This window comes from Halictus rubicundus, unplaced genomic scaffold (assembly GCF_050948215.1).
Source record: "Halictus rubicundus isolate RS-2024b unplaced genomic scaffold, iyHalRubi1_principal scaffold0407, whole genome shotgun sequence".
Classification (NCBI taxonomy): domain Eukaryota; kingdom Metazoa; phylum Arthropoda; class Insecta; order Hymenoptera; family Halictidae; genus Halictus; species Halictus rubicundus.
In genome coordinates, this window is record NW_027488948.1 from 42,928 (window position 1) to 49,143 (window position 6,216).

Consider the following 6,216-nt stretch of genomic DNA (forward strand, 5'->3'; position numbering starts at 1 on the left):
ATGAATAGTACAATAAATAGTTTTGCGGCTCCGCGAATTACAAAACGAAATTTCAAAGAGAAAGATGAAGAAACGTAGAATGCAGCCATATTTATTCAAATTTTTTCACACTTGAACCAGTGGTAAAATTTGCAAAACAAAGATATTTCTAATATTTTTTAAGTAAGAAATGACATTCACCAAGGAAAAAATAAATTATTTGAGAACAGCAGTCTTTTGTGATAACCCGGCTCAACCCCCGCCTCCCATTTTCTCTTGGACCACAACATACTTCAATGTCATCAAAATTCGAGACATAGTCCCCAAAAAATGATCGAATTCACATGGAATGATCCCCTTCCTAATGTGGATATTTCCTTAAAAAAAAAAAGTAACAACTATTCTCGTTTTTGCAATATATGTATGTATAATTTACATACAATACAAGGATGTATGATGTTTCACCAAGAGGTAGGAAGGTTTGCTATTTCCATGGTATTGTAAAGGGGAGATACCGATAGTTTACCTAAGGAACCGTGAAGGCCCTAAAAACATTTTTTTGTGCCATGCACAGCAGGGAACTGTCAACGCGCTCCCGAAAGGCCTTCTGGAAATGGTCAAACGCTCGAGATAATGACCCAACCGGGGCGAGCAGAAATATAGTTTGGAACACTGAAGCCCCGTCGACTCAAACCCTACACCCTGGTTTCGAATCTAGCGGCCAAACGTCCCCGGTCCCGTCCCGGTCTTGTATGGGTCGACCCTAAATCGCTGAGAGGTGAGGACTAGAACCAGCATTCCAGTTTCTCTTCAATTGTTAAATTGGTGCGTAACCCCGCACGATCTAGCATCTTAAAAATGATTAATATTGTAGTATCGCAGTTATTCATGCTAACCTTGCCAGGCGTAGATTTATAGTTTAGGGTAGTTTCAGTGCAGTTTTAGTGCTTTACCTGTGTGAGCACGTATTTTGCGGTGCTGGTCAGGCGGCGCTGCGGTCTAGTGTGCAACGGCCTTTAGGGATCGAGCGAGGGGCCTGAAAGGGTCATAAAAGTGAAAGCGTTTGGGACATTTGGCGAGAGTCGGGGGTGTTCGGGAAAGGTCGGTAGGGGCGGAAGGACTCATCGGAAAATGCGATGATGCCCGGAGTTGTAGAGTTGACGTCGAAGCGAGCGGAGCGTGTCGTAGCGAGCGGAAGTTGTAACTGTTTTACTTTATTATTTTAACGCGTGTACTATTAGTTCAAATAAATTATTTTAGTTCCCAATCGATTAAGAATTTAATCCTACAATATTAAACTCTGTGAATCATAGAAACTAAATTAATGTCTGAAAGGATAAATCCTAAACGACGAACCCGACGCGAGTTATATACAGTGACTCCCATAAATATTCGGACACCAGGTATAACTAACTTTATGATTTAATAATTCGTTTGTTGATAAAGCAATCGCCCTGGAAATTGTTTCTAGCAATAAAACATTTATTAAGGATGATAAACATATATAATTTATTTGAAAAATATATATACGTTTCATAATAAAAATTATTAAACGAAATAATGGATCATTTGTGGCTCACAAAAATATTCGAACACGTATTATATTTCTCTGGCAATCACCTTCTGGGGACGCGATATTCCAAGAACGGGAAAACGTTTGTTTACAAACAGAATCTCGTGGACCATTAGATGTCCATGCCACCTCACTACTGTCAGTAGTAAACGTGAATTCGTTCAAAATGGGTCGCAAAGGAAAGAATACGAGTTTCGATGTGTGGCAGCTTGTAATTTTTCATCGAGAAAAAGGAAAAACCTATCGCGAAATTAGTGCAATGCTTCGTATAAGTAAGAGTACTGCTGCAGATATCTGTCGACGATTTTATATTGAGAATCGCATTGATTCTATTCCGCAAACTGGAATACCAAGTCTCTTATGTACGAGGGAGAAAAGCAAAATTATTCGGAAAGTGAAAAAAAATCCGCGCTTAAGTGCTCCAAAACTAGTTAGTGAGCTATTAGGAGAAAGCTCCAAGAATGTTTCAGCCGAAACAGTTCGGAGAGTGCTGAGGCAAGCTGGTTACAATGCAAGAGTAGCTAGAAAGAAACCATTTATCAACGAAAAGAATAGGAATAAACGAAAAACCTTTGCAAGAGCTAATTTCTAAGGATGAGACATGGTGGAAGGATGTCATATTTGCTGATGAAAGCAAATTCAATCTGTACAATTCCGACGGAAGAACTATGGTGTGGCGGAAAGCGAATAAAGAGTTTAATTTTGAAAATACAAGAGGTACAGTGAAACACGGCGGAGGCAGCGTAATGGTCTGGGGTTGCATTTCGTCATATGGAGTCGGTAACCTAGTTTTTATTGACGGTATCATGGACAAAAATCATTATTTAAATATACTCAAAAATAATTTAATTCAAAGTGCTGAAAAAATGGGGCTTAATAATACTTTTAAGTTTTACCAAGACAACGACCCCAAGCACAAGTCACGTATTGTGCAAGAATTTTTATTATACCGCTGCCCCAAAATTCTTCATTCGCCGCCCCAATCACCGGACCTTAATCCTATCGAGAATTTATGGGATGAATTGGATAGAAAAATTCGAAAAACCCCAATTCCATCGATAGATAAATTAAAACAAAGACTTGCAACTGAGTGGTCGAATATAACTGTTGAATATTTAAAAAAAATTACAAACAGTATGCCAAACAGATTAAGACATGTTCTTAAACAAAATGGTTATGCCACGAGGTATTAAACAAATTTTGTAATGCTAAATTACATTATCTAAATTGAAAAATTAATATTGTCCGAATATTTTTGTGAGCCAAAAATGGTACATCATTTCTCTTACTAATTTTTATTATGGAATTTATGTATATTTTTCAAATAAATTATCTATGTTTATCAACATTAATAAATCTTTTATTGCTAGAAACCATTCCCGGGACGATTGCTTTATTAACAAAGGAATTATCAAGTCGTAAAGTTAGTTATAGCTAGTGTCCGAATATTTTTGGGAGTCACTGTATTTTATTCTATTGGAGCAACAAGCGCCACATCCTATATCACCCTGTTAGAGATTCTCCTCATCTTTATCTAACTATTTATTTATTTATTAACTTCTTCCCGTACTTTAACGAGTCTGACTCGTGATGAAGATTTTGGCTCAAACGTAAACATCATGAGTAGGACTCGTGGACTGAAAAACGGGCCAAACGTAAACATCACGAGTCTGACTCGCGGAATGACTTACAAATGAGCCCCTTAGTCGACAAGTGGCATAAGTCCAAAATTACGAAAAATGGGGTTTTTACAGAAATAGTAAGTATTAAGAATACTTGTTTTATTTAACACATTAATTTGTGTATACTTTGTTTTATGCTAATAAAAAATAAGATTCAATTTTACATCCTAAATAAAGTGACTGTAACAATATCTTGAATAATGGCATAAGTCCAATCTCTTGGACTTACTCCGTTATTCCACGGAACATATGGACTTACTCTACTGTTACATTCGATTAAAGGAAACTGGTATATGTACACGCGACAATCGTTTCGTATTTACTAAAACCGACGAGGGTCATTCATGTTTACATTAACTTCTAGAACTGTTTAGTATCTTATTAGCTTCCGTATCAGTAACATTCTGATATATTATATTTGCTCGAAATGATTAACGTTAACGCAAATCGTACAAAAAGTCGGAAAAGAGTAAGAAATAGTGATGGCTGGGCTGGGAATGTTGCAAAACGACTTCGTAATTCGGGTGCAGAATACGTAAACCGGAACAATAATATAGTTCCTGCGAAAAAGTTTGAAAACAAAGACTGTGGATGCCAGAAAAAATGTACAGACAAAGTTGATGGAGAAACACGGAAGAATCACTTCTATAATTTTTGGAAAATAGGATCCTTTAACACACAAAATGCATATCTTTGTGGACTTATACATAGTGTACCTATAAAAAGAAGACGACCACGAGATGAAAGTAGATGTATGAAAAGTAGCAGTAACGTATACTGTTTACCCAATATTGGTGACTCTACCAGTGTTGTATGTAAGAAGTATTTTTTGCAAACTTTTGGTGTCAGTGAGGGACGCGTGAACAGAGCTATAATAAAACATGCAGAAGGTGAAACTGTTGGAAATGACAATAGAGGTAAAGCAGCAAATCCGCGTAAACTTAGCGAAGATACTATTAAAAATGTTTCTGATCATATTCAAAGTTTTCCTGCTAATGTATCTCATTACACACGTGAACACAATCCAAACCGACAGTATCTAAATGAAAATCTCAATATTCATAAAATGTATATATTGTCTAAAGAAAAATGCTCTGGATTAAACATACTATCAGTAAAAGAGCACATGTATCGAGATATATTTAATACGCGTTTTAATCTACATTTTAAAGCACCGCGGAAAGACAGATGCAAGAAATGTGATGAATATAAAATTAAACTAGATGCAGTAAGTAGTGACCAAGAAGTTATTAAAAAACTTGAAGAAGAAGATGAGTTACATTTACGAAAAGCAGAAGCAGCACGTAATTCTATGAAAGAGGATATAAAAAATGCAAAGTGTTCAAATAATATTTATGTACGTAGTATCGATTTACAGAAAGCATTACCATTTCCAATATTAACAGTTTCTGATGCGTACTATAAGAGAAATATGTATTGTTATAATCTCGGTATTCACGACTTACGTGAAAATAAAGGATACTTTTATGTTTGGGATGAAACATTAGCATCCAGAGGATCACAAGAAATAGCATCATGTTTAGTTAAACATATTAAATCTGTTGCTGGTTATAAAGATAAGATAATTATTTATAGTGATTCTTGTACTGGACAAAATCGTAATATAAAAATAGCTTTGTCTCTGTTAAAATTAGTGCAAAGTGATGATATTGCAGCGAAGATTATAGAACAGAAATTCTTAATATCAGGACATTCGTTTTTACCGAATGATTCAGATTTTGGATGTGTTGAATCTGCAGCACGCCATACATCTATTTACATCCATGAAGATTGGTATCGATGTATGAAAACTGCTCGACATTCCAACAAGTTTGTGGTTTATGAAATGAAAAGAAACGAATTTTTTTCAACTAAACAGCTAGAACGGTCAATAACAAAGCGTAAGAAAAATACATTACGACAAACTGTAAATTGGTTCACCATTCAGTGGTTACACTATGAACGCGGAAAACAGTTTGATATTTTTTATAAAACTACGATTTCTGTGGATGTTAAGTATGAAATATTAAATATTCAGCGTGCTCGGTGTGGCAGGCCATTGCAGTTAAAAAATATAACGCAGGAAAATTTATATCCATCTATGCGTCCTGTTTCTGAGGCCAAAAAGAAGGACATGATAGATTTGCTGAAATTTATCCCTCCAGTTCATCATGCATTTTTTCAAGCATTAAAGACCAGTACAATTGAAGAGACTGGTGAAGAATCCAGCAACGAATAAATTTCTTTAATACATAATATACAGTAAACTTGTAGTGCATTAAAAATGACATTTGTGTAACTTATGATTATGAATACATTAATAGCCATATGGCGTAAGTCACTTTCTCACACAAAAGTGGTATCACAATTCAGTACAATAATGGCACTTCATTATTCGTTACCTTACTGTTTGTTTACTATTGAAAACAATATGGATTTTATTTTCAGTTACAATGACATGATTACTGTTCTTTCGTTTTATGTGGTTACAATAAAGTTACATTGTGCATTGAATTTTTTGTACGATATTACACGGAAGTCTAATTTCTACAATATTAAGAAAAGGGACTTGATTCACTTATCAACTAAGGGGCTCAAATGACTATATCACAGGTATTTACATTCCGGCTAGTATTGCAACTGTTTTCGAACATCATTCTTGTCTGTTTACCGCGCATTGACCCCTATCGCTTGGGCCCGGATTTCGTCGAGCTAAATGGCACGGGAAGTGGTTAATCATCAAGAAAGACCATGTACACAATTCTAATAAACACTGACATCGATCTATCGATCGGTTCGGAGCGCCGCCGTCCCCACACAGTGCCCCCCGTTCCCCGCGAACGCCACGGGTGGGCGGCTGCTCGCGGGGCGACGAGGGAAGTGGGCGCGTGGATCGACGCGCTTCGCCGATCGCTCAGTTCGTCTATTCACACCGCAAACGATATCGGTTATTGAACACCCGTCTTCTCCCCGTTTTTTCGG

General features: G+C 36.5%; 1 long non-coding RNA gene across 1 annotated transcript; it reads left to right on the forward strand.

The window, feature by feature from the left end:
- The first annotated feature begins 3,237 nt into the window (after positions 1 to 3,237).
- LOC143364288 (uncharacterized) lies at positions 3,238 to 5,830 on the forward strand. The gene is made up of 3 exons (XR_013084065.1): positions 3,238 to 3,311; positions 3,599 to 4,151; positions 4,407 to 5,830. It is a non-coding gene; the product is annotated as an uncharacterized LOC143364288 (long non-coding RNA).
- Positions 5,831 to 6,216: the final 386 nt, after the last annotated feature.